At 32.9% G+C, this 17,528-nt stretch overlaps 2 protein-coding genes across 9 annotated transcripts in view; one reads left to right on the top strand and one right to left on the bottom strand.

The window, feature by feature from the left end:
• Positions 1-1,153, bottom strand: part of LOC143225078 (uncharacterized) — a 38,764-nt gene extending 37,611 nt beyond the window's left edge. Inside the window, exon 1 of one of the 2 annotated variants that reach the window (XM_076453798.1) lies at positions 1,048-1,153. The gene's annotated coding sequence lies outside the window, so the exon portion shown is untranslated. The other variant, XM_076453799.1, reaches the window with a different exon arrangement.
• An 8,676-nt stretch (positions 1,154-9,829) lies between these two features.
• Positions 9,830-17,528, top strand: part of LOC143225080 (uncharacterized) — a 57,448-nt gene continuing 49,749 nt past the window's right edge. For 5 of the 7 annotated variants that reach the window (XM_076453803.1, XM_076453801.1, XM_076453806.1 and 2 more), the window contains exon 1: positions 9,940-10,193. The gene's annotated coding sequence lies outside the window, so the exon portion shown is untranslated. The other 2 variants (XM_076453804.1, XM_076453805.1) reach the window with 2 other exon arrangements.

Raw genomic sequence — 17,528 nt, forward strand, 5'->3', positions numbered from 1 at the left:
TAATTTAATATTTAGAAACATTGCCATAAATTAATGAAATATACTTGTTGATGACAATGAGTAATTGATAATCTGCTAGTATAATGTTACAGGATTTACCATATTATACAATTTTTCTGTATTAATATTCCTCTTAACAATGTTACTGGGACTGATTCATACAAAATTTAAATTATAAGCTGAGCCAACTTATTTCCTTGTGCATTCTTTTAGATCAAAGATACTGTTAAAAGAAATTAATAACAAAAAAAAAGAAAACCTCAGAATATAAAGCAAAATTTGAAAATAATTTCAAACATTTATCCCTGGGCTACAGACAACAGTGATTTTGTCTAATTTAGACTAAAGTAATCAGATTGAATCTTTTTCCTTAACATTTTTTGTTAACCTGATGATGGCCTAGGAAAGTCAAAACGTTGTTCTCTGCTTATTAGTTCCGAGATACATTAACAGCATTAGTACTACTTCATTTTAAAATTATTATTATTATGAATATTATTAAATACTTGCCCAAAATACACTGGTGCTGGGATAATGCAACTTACAAGATACTTGGAATTAAATAGCCTTACACAAGTTTAAAGTTTAAGTCAAAGAACAAGGATTAATGTATGGTTAAGGGAGCCATTACTTTGTATTAATCATTTAATGCCAACAAAATGAAACAATGAACAAATTTATCAAAATTCGAATTTCCGTATTCGACAGTTGGATCTATATATGAACGCACTTTATTCATCCACAAAGTAGCAAGCATTAGGCTTAGAAACATTTGATATACTACGATTCATTGAACGAAGTGTGGCAAATTAGTAATATACTAGCAACCAGTATCAGTAGCACTAATATTGTATTTTAAATTGTGGAGAACTAAACAGCTTGAACTTGCAAGAAATAATAAAAAAAAAAACATGACGCAGAACTAAATTTCAATCTCAAATTAACCTACAATCAAAATCAAAACACTATTTTCCAGCAAACTACTATCATTTTATACTTTCAACTAACAGTAATAATACGAACAGCACTGAGGAAGACTAGACCAACCTGTAACGTTGCCGATTTCTTTCCTCGTCTAATAGTACCATCAATATTTTTGAAAATTGCGGTTCACCTAAGCGTCCTCTAGAAATAGTCACTTTTGTAAATAGACTAACTGCTATAAATACACATACATATGTGTGTGTGTGTATATATATAATAAAAATAAATCACTATAATGAGATCATCGTAACACTATTATATCATAAGTAATCAAAACCGCATTAATTGGTTTAGATATTTTTTCAAGTAATAAGAACGAAATATTTCAACAAACATTACACACCGTGTTTATGTGTTTCAAAACTAAGGTAATAGCTGAACAAACACGTGTATTCATTTACAAATACACTAAAACATATTCTGCATTTAAGTTTCGTTACAGTCTGTGGTGTATAGTTGCAAATTTTTGGATGTTGAAAATGTCCAACTATCTATTGCAAGATGTAAATAGATTTGAATATTGCTATTCTGTTGGGGAAAAAATCAATCTTTTTTAATATACTCAGCATTGTTGATTGTTTGTTTGTTTTGGAATTTCGCACAAAGCTACTCGAGAGCTATCTGTGCTAGCCGTCCCTAATTTAGCAGTGTAAGACTAGAGGGAAGGCAGCTAGTCATCACCACCCACCGCCAACTCTTGGGCTACTCTTTTACCAACGAATAGTGAGATTGACCGTCACATTATACACCCCCACGGCTGGGAGGGCGAGCATGTTTAGCGCGATGCGGGCGCGAACCCGCGACCCTCGGATTACGAGTCGCACGCCTTACGCGCTTGGCCAGCATTGTTGATAAAAAATGTCATGCGCAACCAGTGTTTCATACTACAATATCTGTTTATCTTATCTCTTTTCATTTTTATTTCTGGTGAAAAAGAAAATAAACTTTAACATGTAACCTTGTCTACACACCTAATTTTGTATAATAAAAGACAGATGCTTAGAAACAACTACGATATTACAAACAATCAATATATAAAGACAAAATGTCTGTTCATTTGCACCCTAACTCCTCGAGACTACTGGAGCAGTCCAAACCAAAATGCATATGCAAATACTATGAACTGTGGGGAATGCCCTAAGAGATTCGAAATTGAACTTAACTCTTTTTATTTTGTAAAGCTTGTGGTAATTGCTCCCAGCCTTTCGGGTCAACTTGAGACAATCTCGGGAGGTTGATGTTTTGGAGAATTTTGAGTATTTTAAAGAGATTGGAGGTCAAAGTATGGAAGTTGCTAGACTGTTTTTGAAACAACCGTACTTTTCTAAAGGTAATGAGATGTAATATGTTCGAGTGTGGGACCACCTCAAATATTTATTTGTTGGTTGATTGAAAGCAAACTGTAAATGTTGTTTATGAAGAAGATTTGTTCTAATTTTAATATTTTAAGCTAAATATTATATTCAAGTTATTACTTTGAGATTATGAACGCTAGTAAACTTAATTTTTTAATTAAATTATAGTTTCTAATAATTATAGAAAACATTTCTGTTAATTACCCATTATACTTCTTTTCGGATCTCAATGATAAGGAATGATAATATTAATATTCGAAGGCCGATACTCGCAGTGAAAAAGTACAGATAACAGCTTATTGTTTAACTATGTACTTACAAACAACGAAACAACCCCATAAGGATATGTTAGTCCAACAAGCTTTACTATAAACTTCCAATTATTTCATAGTTTAAATACAACTATAATAAAATTTTGATTCTTTGATTTGTGTTGTTTTTCCTTTTTTGCTTTTGTGATATGTTCAGGTGAAGTGAATTAACTGAAATGCTACATTACCAGATATATTTGCTAGATAACTTAAGGTTCGACCAAGATATTGATCTAAAAGTTAGGTTAGAAATCCTACTGATATGAAATGAATAATAATCCTAAACCCATGTGTAAAATAAAATGAACAATTTTGTATATGAAGCATATTATGTGTGTACTTGTAGTAGCTTATTAAACTGTCAATTCTACTAAACCTTCTCAAGTTAAAATCGTTTACTAGCCTGCTAAAACCAAGTTTAAATTCAAGAAAATAAGTGTTTACACAGTGTGATCTAGTGGTTGTTAGCTTGGCATGCAAGAGGCAGACTTTTTAAAATTGTTATAAATATATCTTTCTCCATCTTAGCTGGTCTCCTTCTTAGTTATAGAGAGATTAGACCTCAATTCATCCTGTAGCCATCTCTTGGCAATGGCATTTCAAGATGAGATGATCCGCAGTGGCATATTTAAGTAGGGCTAAAGAGGGTCTTAATGGGGCCAATTGATAATTTAATTCCACTTGACTGTCACTGGGTCACCTCCTAAGACCTCTTTGATGGGGTCCGAATTTTAAATATGCAGAGGCTCCTTGTTCTTCTCGCTGATGGTCTGGGGACTCTAAAATACGAAGATTCTCCATTGATTGGGTCAGCTTAGATAGCTACCACTGACAGGATGAGGTCCATCTTGTTGTCTCACTTTTATGCTTCAATTCTATTGCTCAGAAGTTGTTGTCACTGTGAGGGTGTCATTAGACACGTTGCCTTTTGTCCCTAACCCCATTTGTCCCCCCTCACGACAATCTTGTTTATTGAAAGGTACTTTGGGTCTTCATGATGTCATGAAGTCCTATCAGAGATGGGCATACATCCGATGTCTTCACCCATGCTGTTGAAAGGCATCCTAAGATGTGACATTGTAGGGTTTTTAATTTCTTGAAATGTCAGCCATTCCTTTTTCAATACCCTATGATTAACTGTTAGTGGTTGTACTGCTTGGAGACCTTTGATAACTTAATGATATTCTAAACGTTTGTTGCATCCATCAGCAACACATCATCATCAATGAGCTGTAACAAGTGAACGATCAGGCTGACCCTGAATAGCTTTGTGTTGATTAAGAAATCCAGTTTCTTTGCAAACAGAAAATCACAATTGACAAAATGACACTTCATCACAGGATATTCACATATTTTACTTCCCAAGTTTGTAAGTGAAAACCATCGTTTAACTAAAGACAAGATAGGTTAGCTGGTTCAGGTTTAAAATCTTAAATGAATGAAAATAATTGGTTAAAATGCCTGCCAGATGCGAAGATTAAATGGGGCTCATAACAGTCTGGTTTATGACAATCACTCTTCTCTAAAAAGTACCTTTAAAGAAAAGTAATGCTTGAAAGAGCTGTTGTACTAGAAATGAGTAACCACTTGTACCTCTCATTAGTACACTTACAATTTGCATATTTGTACATCATGCCTTTTTAAATATTTCAACTAATATAACTAAAGTATAAATTCCACCACAATATGATAAACATTGTTATGACGTTTTAAGATACTGTCTAAGAAATTCATATACTAATGATGTGTAACGTACTCAAACATTTCGATTCAAAATAATCAAAATATCCTGAACTACTATTACCTGAAAACAACACATAAATTTTTTCTTTCATACGTAATGCAACACAACTCTTATACAAAAACAAAATTCAAACTATTTCCTCTCAGACTTGTTGTGAATCCTACTCTTATTCTTCCATGAAAATCACTACATGCAAAATATTGCAATGACAAAAATTGATCAATTTTCTCACAAGTATTAGTTAAAATAAAAATGACCTCTAAACTATATTTTCCAATGATATCTTACAGGTTAGTAATCACAGTTAATTTGATATCACAAAATCTTAATATCTCTTATTCCATCCATATAAGGCACAGCAATTGTGTTTGTTTTGATTCATTCATATTACAGAACACTCACAAAAGGCTTAATGTAATGTTTCTACACATATGTGTGTGTGAGTTCACACGTGTATTTATTAATGTATTTACATAGTCAAACACATTTACTTCCATAACGCCTCTGGCTCTTGCTCAAATTATTTCATAACCAACTCGGGCTATTTTTTGAAGCTTTGGTTTGTTTTTTTTTAATTTCGCGCAAAGCTACTCAAGGGCTATCTGCGCTAGCCGTCCCTAATTTATCAGTGTTAAAACTAGAGAGAAGGCAGCCAGTCATCACCATCCACCGTCAACTCTTATACTAACGGATAGTGGGATTGATCGTAACATTATTACGCTCCCACGGCTGAAAGGGCGAGCATATTTGGTGCGAGGAGGATTCGAACCGCGACCCTCAGATTACGAGTCGAACGCCTTGCCCACCTGTACAAACCGAAAATATCAAAAATTTCCAACATTATCTTAAGATTTCTCTTATAAAAGGCCCTCTATATGACGGAACCCGCGGACGGGGAAAACTCCTTTTACCGACTTCATCTCTCAACAAGTAGGATAAGAACCTGAACAAGGAAGAAAAATGTTTTTTGATTAGATATTAATTTCTTATTTAATTAATAATTTCTCGTTTAATTAATAATTTGTATAATATCAATAAATTCTCGGATATTTTGTTGCGGAAGCATCGATTAAATATATTCTGTTCCTTTTTCTGCCGTCATTATTTTTGCAGTTAAATTGAACAAAATAATGGAACAAGAAAATAGGAATATTCCACTTTCCCTAGATAACGCAACTTGTCACCCAAAAGTTCAACTTTTAAATGTTCGTTTAGCTACTTTTCTAGACCAGATGAATGATTGTTTTAAAACATCTTCAACGATTTACCTCAGAAAAATCACTCAGTTATTCAGAAATCGGGGGATGCAAAGCTCTCTTGGCTGTTTTTCAAACAATAATTATCATTATCTTTTGTGCTAACTGTTGATTCATAAGGAATTATGTCTTACTACAAATAGCCACATTTAATTATTTTAATCGAGCAGCTGATGTCTTATATTCTAAACATGTGTATATTATGGTGAAACTCTGCTTAATAGCTCAGAATTTAAGGGTTAAAAGGTTTTTGACAAACAAACTGCCCTAAATTCAAATGATACAGTGGTAATAATACAACGAAGTTCATATACTGCACCTTGCAATACCAAATGATGGCTGAAAACACCCTTCAGATTGTGCTTTTGAACTCTTAATTGTCACCGCCAATAGTATAAAATGATAATGTATTAGGCGTTATATCAACTGGCACCAACTCTCCTAGCCTCATAATAATTAAGTGGAAATCATATACTGTAGTTTATACATTCTAAGGTGAATACCTTTCACAGTTTGGAAAGCAAGAATTGCCACTTACTTTTAATTATCAAATGACTGACCTGATGATAACCTAACTTATGATGCAAGGTACATGTTTATCCCAGCAAATTCAATATAAATTAACAAACTTAGCAAGCATATATTTGAGGGTCTGTATTACACTTTTCCTTAACCTATCACACTGGCGGTGCTAAGGTCATGGAGGTGAAATTTAATTTTCACCACATCCAACACTTTAGATAATTCTGAGAAAAGTTAGTTTTCAGATTCAAATGGATCTCTTCAGGCGCTAATTGGGCGATTTAACGCTCCACCACTACATCACTTATGACATGTTAGTAGGACTTAATCACATTTGTGACCAAGAATGTATAGGTGGCTTTTTTTTTAAACTCTGGGAATGGAGTAATGACATCCAGGCCTATTCTTTCAAAGAGGAAAACCAACAACTGTCTGCTGAATTTACCCTGTTTAGGTTGATACCCATAATATAATATTAACATCAGCATTGGATATCTCCACCGTGGACCATTAGCAGAAATGCGAGTAACACCTTAGTATCATTCGATATCTGTGTTATGGAAACTCTAGAGACTCTTATGCCTTAGAGGTCTTGGTACTGCTACCTTTTACATATAACCTACAATACCTTTAAATTCAGTTATGAGTGCAAAAAGTAGCAGTACCAAGACCTCTCAGGCATAAGAGCCTTTGCAACTTTCCTTAATTTGAATAAACACGCTTTACCTTTTTACGAAGCAAGGAGAGCCCAAACTAGATCTAGGTTCTTCAGATGTTCTTCCTGGAGTTCAAAGCACTAATTGTGGCATCCATTTACAAGTAGAATCATCCACTGTGTGGTTTGTTGTTATATTAGCTTGAAAAGAAAATCCAAAATTGTGTCAAGCGTCCGAATATTTGATGAATAGAAAAGATCTCACTATCCAACAAGACAATTTAGATGCATTTTCATGTTGGGAGCCCAGTCAATAATGTATAACCAAACCAAGCTTCTGCACTGTCATTATATTTCATGCTATCATCTCTCTAGGGTTTTTAATGCTCATTAATCGTTTTAACGATGCATAGTTAATTTGAACAATAAACTTTCTACCAAGCAGGTAATATCAGCAGAGTTTTCTTACAAATAGAAGAAACACAAGCAGTTCTTTTTTTTTGCCTTACATTATATGCATTCAGGAGCAGTAAGTATATGATTAGCCTATGCGATTGCAGATTCTACGTATCTAACAACTGCATTAATACCTCTACAATTATACTATACAATGAGTTTAAGTCTACTACATTTCTGTTTGAAATCTGCACTTTTATCCCCTAGAATTCAGCCTTTTTAACATAAGTTCTATTAACGTCTGAATACTGGTAGGTGTATTCACAACCCAAGCAGCATCATTGAAAACTTATATAAGCTGTCTCTAAAGATGTAGGCAGTCTTGGGCCTGATTTTTCATTCTCTTCAACTTGCCAGGACCCAATTGCCAATTCCAAAGTATTGAGACAATGAGCCTATTTCAATGTGTCAAGACATTCGTCTGTTCTTTGTATTGAAAACGCATCAACAAGACTTGTCAAGTTCATAAGTTTAAAACCAAAACAGAACTTGAGCGTATGATCCTTCTTTTAGAAAATTACCACAGTAGCAATGAAGTATTCTACATGGTGTTCGGAAAGTCCTGAGCAGTTTTGTAATCATATTTTATTCAGTCTATTTCAAGCCAGCAACTGATAGCGGTGTTTAGAAACAAAATAAGAAGGATCGAGGCCCTTATTGATGCCAACGGGGTCACTTTCAACATTGTTTATGGTTGTCATTCATATTTACCTCCTGTATTCTATACTGAAACATGTCTGTTAATAAATATATACGATTCTGTCTTTTAATATACACTATACTGAAACATGTATGTTAATAAATATATTCGATTATGTCTTTTAATATACACTATACTCAGTGCTGGAGATCCCTTTAGTGGTCCATGTAAGCTTGTATAATAGCTGTTTAATCAGGAATTCATCGCGTACATCTATGTGACGTCATGTGACTGTGATTTAATTCAATTAGTCATCCGATCTAACAAATAACTGGTAACTTCTTTCATAAAAAGTCGCTGAGTTGCTGCTGCTGCGTTACGTTTAGACTTTATATACAGCAATATCAAGTGGTTGGTATCCAACTGTTTACTTTGAAACATACTAAACTGACATAGATAACCGTTATCCAAGAACTGGTTAATTCCACAATGTTTACAGTGCAAATGTCCATAACTTCATAACAACATTGGGACTTCTTTCCCACTCATACAGACAACTACTTGAATCAAGTTGGCATGCTTTTCAGATAGTAAATGCACACACTAGACTTTATCTTTAACAAAATCACAGAGCACAGTTTATGCACATAGGGGAACTTTGGCTTCCTCTTCTACATTCACTCTTGTCGTCCACCGTTTCTTGGTTCCAACTGAAGACGGAAGATAGCTTTACCACATATAATCAGCTCACTTGTTGCACGATTAAAAAGGACCAATAAGTTTTGCACTACATCCATTCCAAAATGATGTTACCAGAACTGAAGCCCATGACAACTTCCTTCATTCTGTATGCAATCTATCTTAGACATAATAACAACATGACTTTTCCATTAATGTTAATTTATTTCTTTTGCCAGATTGAAGTTTATGTCAATATGCCTAAGTGGTGGTTCAGCTTAGAGTGTATGATTTACCATTGTCAGTGTTTTGGCCACTCATATATGAACCACGAACATTATCTTTTGCCTTTGCAGCGTAACTGGTATTTATCAAGGTCCTCCCAGTTCTAAAATAACTGGACTAATCATTGCACTCCCAAAAGATAGTTGCCAAATATGGTTTGGGTTACTCTAATTTTTCGGAGCGACTGCTGTAGAGTTCACTCCTTTGTTTTGGATCTCGTGAGCTTGTGTACCATCGAGAATGATAGTCTTGCTGCTCAATGAGGTAAGAGCAATTCAATCGAGGATGACCCAACTCTTCAAAGGTAAACATTTACTTCATCCCTACCTTCTTTGATGATGTCCAGATAGGGGTATTGGTTGCATGTTTGTTTTAGATATCGCACGGGAGGAAGGAAATATCATTTCCCATTCATTAGATACCAGTGTGGTTACATCACAATGTCAAGATGTGTATTTTTTATTTCACACTCAAATGGTTTGAAGAATATGTTATGGCTTCGGGAAAGGGGGCATATCATGATATTTTAAACATATACTACTTAACTTTAAGGCCTCCGGATAGTATAAACATGTTGGTTACCTTCAAATACTATTTTTGAAGAATTCGAAGTCAGTTGGATTTTGACTTCGTTTTTTATATGCCTGAGCTCAAATCTTCGACTATTTTACTCATGTTAGTCTCTTGCTCGAGTACATGAGGAGCTAAAGTTAATGTACACTGCCAGTGGTAGTAAAGTTGTCAAAATATTCGTAATATTTGTTATTAATGACCTCCACTGTTCATACACTAGTGAAATACTCCATTCTTTTGTGAGAAAAAGACGAATTTCTCTTTCTCTCACCACCTTTAATAGCTGCAGAGAAAATTCTCTGGTATTTAAAAGCTTTTATAGATGACTAACTATTAGTCAGTGTTGCAGAAATTTTACTGATGGCGGCGAATTGTCGAATTCCCCTTGTCTCAGGGTCGTATGACAAGTGCGCACTCTAGTGCTAAAGATGCAATATTGTGCTTGCAAGGAAAAACGTTGTCGCTAAATAAGGTATTTACTTTTAGACTTTTATGTAGAGTGACGTTCTGCGTGGATACCACATAGGCGTTTCTTGTTTGGTAGTAGGTTGTTATTACGTTAACGCATTCTTCTGGCGGTGCAGTTTAATCGATGTTTGTGCGTTAAGGTTTGTCACAACCACAGATTGAAATAGAAAAAAATATTTGTCTACCAGTTCTTGCAATAACCAATACAATACAGATCATTTGAAAATATAAACAGTAGCAATAATTTTGGCAGTCTGTTTTGTTGAGTAAGTATTATATACTATTATTAATATTATTGTTACTATTAGTATTGTTTAATACCAAAGACAATATTATTACTGTTACGTATAGTACTCTATTAGTATTACTTATATATCCAATAGTAACGATTTTCATTAGTATAATTATCAGTACCACTGACGTAATTTTAGAACATAGCTAAAGTTGTATCATTAGTAATACCAGTACTGGGGTAATACACTTTTTTGGGAATGTAAAGTTATATCTGTTGTTTCTTTTATCATGTAGACCTAGAAGTTGTATATCAGCTACGGTTTTCGTAAGGTGTTTACTTTTTAATGATATAACATACATTTGATTTGTTTGAACATTTGTTGGACTTGCAGTGAAATATATTGTATTTTTTGTATAGTTTGGGAATTTAGATAAGCTTTCCTGAAGCTTGAAACTATTAACGAAGTAAAACTTACCAGATCAACTTTTAGGTTTTGACATGTTTATAGTTTTAACTTATCTTGGTTTTAAACTACTCGCGTAAAATAACAACAACAACAAGAAAAAAAACAAAAAAAAACGCCGCCTAATTCACTAATATAACCTTGATACGAGAAGTTAAGGATGAAATATCTAGAAGCATACAAATTCAAACTCTGTAAATAATCACAAAAATATTTTATTGTACTACATCCTTAAAGTTTATTCCATTACTATTTGTCCAAGTGACATTCCATATTCAATTATTATTTTTCTAGAGGTATTTATAGTTTGACACTATTTCATTGTGATACTTTCATATAATTAATACATAAATATACACAAAATGTAGTGATGCTGAAAAAAAGCATATAATACATTTTCACCCAGTTGAATAGAAGGTCAAGTAGTTTTTGTTACAATCTTAGTATTTGACAGATGACCATATTTGAAGGTATTAAAATTATTTCATGTTTTTTGAGAATTTATTAACCTATGTAGTCTTTAAAAATAAATATGAAGCCCAGTCTGTTGTTGATTGTGCCACTTGTCCCTGAGTTACACTGGTTTAAGGGAATTTCATTCCTCATCATTAATTGTGGACAGGGCAAATTGGAAGAAGATTGTTTTTTTTATAGTGATGAACTATATGTTATTTCATGTCTTTCACCACCAAATTTTGTATAAATGTAGGTTTATTGGGTTTTCTCATCATCACTGATTATTGTGATGAGTGGAAAAACTTAAGTCACCATATATATAATTTATAAATATTTGTTGAAAAACATTGAAAATACACTCATATTAAGTATGATTTAAATACAATGAGATTTTAAAAATTGTTTTATAATTCCTTACATGAACTGGTTATTAATATAATTCTGATGGGATTTGAAGAATATTCACTTAGTTCATTTGAGTAGTAAGGGAATTTGATGCTATACTGAGCAGTAACAGAAATTCACATTAAAACAGCTTGTAAATTGTGTGTTGTACATACAAGTTTATGTATTAAAATTTTGATACTCTTGGCTTGAACTTAGAATGAACAGTATTTGAACTCCAGCTTAACAAGTGTAAGTAGTACTTAATGTTTCATTACTAGTTTTTAGAAGAACAGTAATTTTCTGAATTTTGTTACCAAGACATGATTTTTTAAGAACTTTGGCATGTATATGTTATAAGACCCTTTCAAATATTCTATATAACTTGTATTTAAAATACACTACTCTGACATGAATATTAGTATTATTAATGGAAGAGTTTCCCTTGTGGTTTATATTGAAATATAGGATTTTGATTTTAAAATTAAATTTCACATTTTCATACACAAATATTCCAAAGAAAATGTGCTCTAATGTTACTTTTCAAAGCTCATTAAATATGCTAGAACTTGTTGTAGTTTGGAAGATTTTTACTGAAAGAGTTTGTACATTAATGCATAAATATTTGAGTAGAGATTTTGCTTTTAATAAATTACATATGTAATTCTGTGAGTGTTGTAGTAAATACAATTTAAAGTATATGTATCATGTTGGTTACTAATGGTCAATGGTCTATTCTTTTTAAAAGTGCCCTCTTCTAAGTAGTTTTAAATTTACCTGTTGAAGGAACAGCCATTAAGTTACTTAAACCTGATGATATTAATATCTTGATGGCTGTGAGGATGATACTGCTGTTGTAAAAAATGATTTAAATAAATCTGTGAGTTGTGTGAGTAAATAGCAATTGGCTTTTGATTATAAGAAATTTGAGATAATGCATGTGAGTTACCATAGTTGTAATGAGAATACCCTTAATGGTGTTATGGAAGTGCAGAAGTATATTATGCTTGTACGATAGTAAGTTGACAATACATCATTTCATTATGCTTATTAATCATTGTTTGCTAACTTATTATTAGTGTTATGAAAGAAAAGGATTTTTGTTTTCTGACTGATGAGCATCTCAAGCTATCCAAGCAGTGTGCTGTTGGTAGTGGCAGGGCAAATAGGATTGTAGGTTGTATTTATACAAATAATGAATACAAATCTTAATAATTTATAATTTCATTACGTAGGTCACTGGTAAGGCCATATTTGGAGTATCGTGTTTGGTTTTTGGTCTTTACCTTTATTTTAGGAAGAACATTAACTTATTGGAAAGGGTTCAGGGGAGGGCTACCAGGATGATTTCTCAGATGGAAAGGTGGTATAAGAAGACAAATTAAGAGTTCTGAAATTGTTTTCTCTTGTATAAACTAGAATTAGAAGAGATATGATTGAGGTGGTTAAAATTGTAAAGGGAATTTGTAGTATTTATGTCTCATCTTTTTTTACATTTAATTGTGGGACTAGGAAATACAAATATAAATTTTGAGAGGGTAGTTGTCATCTTCAGCTAAAACAGTTTTAATTTTCTAACAAAATGATTCACCTTTGGAATAAGTTGCCTTTGGACATGGTGGAAACAGTAAGTTTGTGGGAGTTTAGGGGAAGGCATGATAAATATTTGAATGATAAAAGGCAGATTTGAGATTTTTTGTTTTTATACATGATTTAGTAGATGGTTCAACCTAGATGTATGAACAGATTCCTTGTTGTTCTTAAATGTTGTATTAAATTCACACCTTTACCTCCATCTTTATAAACAGTAACCTCTTCAAAGAATGCCCAAGGATTAGTTAGACAGTTATTTTCCCCAGTTGAAACCATGGTGACTGTCAAACATAATTGTTAGGTTTGTTAAGTGGATATTACAGAGGCACAGTCATATTAGGATAGGTTAGGTCCTTAACCCTTAAAGGGTGGCCATCATCAATTGATGCTTCTACCTGCAACATTCCTGCTGTTTAAGGGTTAAACATACTTTCTTTTGAGAGAAGAGTTAGGGGGTAATTTTCTGAAGTGTTAAAATGTATAAGGGAACAGATAAGATTGATTCATCATAATTCTTTTTAATGGTAAAAATTGCAGAACAAAGTTACATAGATTCAACATTTGGCAGGGTAGAAAGTATTTCAACTTCTGCAAATTTATTTTTTAACAGAATGGTCAGTTTTTTTTTAAGAGATTGGCTGCAGACATAGTGGGCATAACAGGACTGGGAGGCAGAATTAGAGGGTGGTGTCTAGGTTGGCTTACCAGCATAGCCTTAAACCCTAAATCCACTGCTTGGGAAGGTTCAAAAGACAACTTAATAAATAATTGGGGAGTTTGGGCTGATTATAGGTTGATGTCTGTTTTATTAAATGAATGGACAGGTACAAGGGATCATAGAGCCTACTGTTGCCCCTCTAATGTTGTGTCAATGATGGGGAAAGAAATATGGTTAGTGTATTTAGATTTTCAAAATAATTTTCATAGGGTGTCACGCTGAAGATTAGTGAAGAAAATGAAGTAAGTGGAAGTTAGAGACATGTTTTCCTCACAGACTGCTGCTTTGTTGTTATTTATTTAGTTGAATTATAAGGTGACTGGTGAAAGAAAACAAAGTTGTTATAAATGATTTGCATCACATGTTAGTACTTTAGCCTTTTCAGTTTTTGCTTTTTTTTGCATTGATGATACGGGCATAATTAGTAATTTTTGATGACAGCAGTTCTTGAATACTTTTAATTTTATTAGTGGTGTTAAGGAATTATAGAATGATGTAGGTGGATCAGTAAGTTAGACAAAATAGTTCGGTGACTTTTACTTACAATAAGTGCAATTTTTTTCAGTTATAATATGGATCACAATTTAAATATAAATGGGAACATACTCAATAGTTTGACTGAAGAAAAGGGTCATATAGTAAACATATAGGGCTGTACCAAGGCTAATGAAAGCAGTGTGCCCATGCAAAGTGCTGATTTGTAGATGATACATACTTGCATCTTTGAAGGCAAGGGTAGGTAATATTTTTCAGACAATGGGTTTGGAATTTACATCTTGCACAGTGCACTTTTAGCAGTTGGTATGTCTGTGGGTCAAATCATTTAAGTCTTCAAAACAGTGATCTGTTACTAATAGTAAAGCTAATATAATTCGAAGATGTATTTGCACAAATATTGATCAAAAGTCAAAATAGGTAATTTTATTCTGCTTATCTAAGAAAGGATATTTGCCTACTCAATAGAAATGAGAAAATAATAATTACAAATATTTTGTAGATTGGAAGGGTTATGATATTTGGATAATGACAAGGAACTGATTTTTTCTTGAAAGAAGACAGCTAGAGGTGACCTTTTTCAAGTTTACAAGATTATTCATGAGGAGGATATTGATGGGATAAGCAATTCTAATTTCTTTTTTCTAAAGACAGTAGGGCAGATGATACAAGTTTGTTTGGAAGAGACACCAGGCTCCAGTTGAGACAGTTTTATTTTTTGAGAGTGTAATTAGCTTATGGAATAAGTGCTCGGAGTAGTTTAATCAAGTGGTTTTCAAGTTTCAGATGGGAAGAGATAATTTCTGAAAAAAATAAAAGGGCAGATTTAAATTTTTACATTTTGTAAGATTTTCTGCTGTTTTGTTACATGTAAAGATTTCAATTTTTTTTTCTTTTTGTCTCTTGATTGCACAACAAGTAACAGTAATTTGAGGCTTGGAAAGGTTTTGCAAAGTTTTATTGATATGAATTAAAACAGGTGTGGTTGAGCAAAATAACTGACTGCCCTCTCAGAACTCTCGGGCATTTTCCCCAGGTACTGTGGAGAAAGTTGAGGTTTTCTGAATGTAGACTGCTAGTTGGTTGTGTTAATTTCATCATATGTGTAGAGTGAATAATCTGCCCAGAGGATGTTTTATATATATTCTGAATTATATAATACTTTCAGTAATTTACAAATATTGGTATCACATGCAGACTGTTTAATGTGTATGACATATGTTATGAATCTTATTTCTTTTTAGTTTTATAATTCTGTGAACTAAGTCATTACAATAAATATATATACATGTATACTTGCCACATATAACTGGAAAAACAGGTTGGGCTTCTAGTGTACTTAATAATATTCAAAATATTTTACACCTTTTTTTCATGAAATTTAATCAGGCTTAATAAATTATTGGGGTTGTGAGAGACTTTTCCCAACTATTTTTTGTTGAAAGATCCTACTGTCCAATAAGCAAGCAATACAAGACATTTTTAGCACTAAGGAAGGTATGGTTGGATATTAGGCTATATTATGGCACCTACGTATTTATAACATTCTTTAGTGTTTTTGCTCAAAACATTTGAAGAGTCAATAGGAGCTAACAACCTCAATTATAGGAAAGCCAACATATAGAAAGATACTTTGAAACAGAACACTTGTATTTTTAATCTTCGTGGAAAAAAAACACCAGTGAAGTTGTAAATGTTTTGAGTCAGTCCTGTCAAACTAGTTGAGAAGAAATGCATTCCAACCAAAATTGTTTGTTCCCCAGTTTCAGTAAGTTGGAAATACCTAGCTTATGAGACAATGAAATAAAAATCAAGAAAGATTTAGTTATGGCTAAAGGATTATTACATTTTCTTACTAAAATCACTTAATTTTACTGAGTTCCAGGGCCATGTCCAAAGAAATGCAAGGGGTGAACTAGCACAGTATGTTGAGGTTATAAGTATGCATCACTGAAGACAAGGATAGATTAGACTTGTTTTGAGGAGAGGTGTTGAATTTTTATCTCACACAGGACATCACAAATAATTCATATAGCTCTGTGTGATTCATGTGCTTAATAAATTTAATTTGGAAAGAGGGCAATGGACAAATTGGTCCTTTGGAATATTTGTTAACTATATTATCCCAGGAATTATATAAAGTTAAAATGTTAGTTTTTTCCAGTGTTTTATTTATAACATTGAGGAAGAAATTTCCAAATAAACTGATTTATTTCCTTTAATTTTATCTTTAAAACCAGTGGGAATTTAGAACTATTATTTTTCCCAAAAACTCTCGACACTGGGAAAATTAGCTATGATGGAAGGTTTTCTAATGTGTTTGCTATTTATATGAAAAGGGAGAATCTTCCAAGATCTTGTAAACTACAGGATAATCAGGCTCACTTCTGTTGTTAGCAGGATGTTAGAATATGATGTTATAATTATTTTCAGTGTGGTTTTATTGCCAAGCAAAATTGTTTGAGATTTTTGAAGTGCCTTTGATTTTTTCAACATCTCGGGTAACGTTACGTTTCGAGTTTCAAGAAAAAAAATTTGCAAGGGATTAATTAATAATTGGATTTGTATGAAATTCATGGAAAAGTTAAGAAGTAAGCAAACATTCAGAGCCAATACTTAACCTCTTTCCATAAAATAATTTGGTTCCTTCACACATCTGTCTATGAGATTTTTATACTACTAGTCCAAAATTGCTTTCCACCTAGGAAACATGTTTGACATAAATAGAGATGGGGCATGACATATTTGTGACAATAACCCTCCACTATTAGGAGGGTGACACAACCTCCTTGTGATTTAGCTTTCTCTCAGCACTTATGGTCAAACTAACTATTAGTTTTCTCATCATTGTCTGGAATGGAAGTATTTCAAAGTTAATAATGAAATTCAAATGATTTGTGATGATTTCCTACTTAGTTAAATTTCTGTCAAGTTTACCTGACCTAGTATTCATGATTCATAAAACCAGTGTGCTTTTTTTTTATAAATGGATTTGATAAAAAATGAAATTTGGTGATTTCATGCCATTATGAAATTCCAAGGGATGGCAACTTTCACTTCATCCTGTAACAGTGACAATGTTACTAAGGGTACTGTGGTTGCTAGAGGCTTCTTATCTGTGGAAGATGTGATTACCTTTGTTCAAGATTTTGTTTTTCCTAACATTAGTGTCCATGCAGACTTGTTTAACATGCCTCATCCTTTTTGTATACTAGATTTTACTTTTGTCCAGGCTTAAGCCATTTTTCATTTCTGTT

This window comes from Tachypleus tridentatus, chromosome 9 (assembly GCF_004210375.1).
Source record: "Tachypleus tridentatus isolate NWPU-2018 chromosome 9, ASM421037v1, whole genome shotgun sequence".
Taxonomy (NCBI): domain Eukaryota; kingdom Metazoa; phylum Arthropoda; class Merostomata; order Xiphosura; family Limulidae; genus Tachypleus; species Tachypleus tridentatus.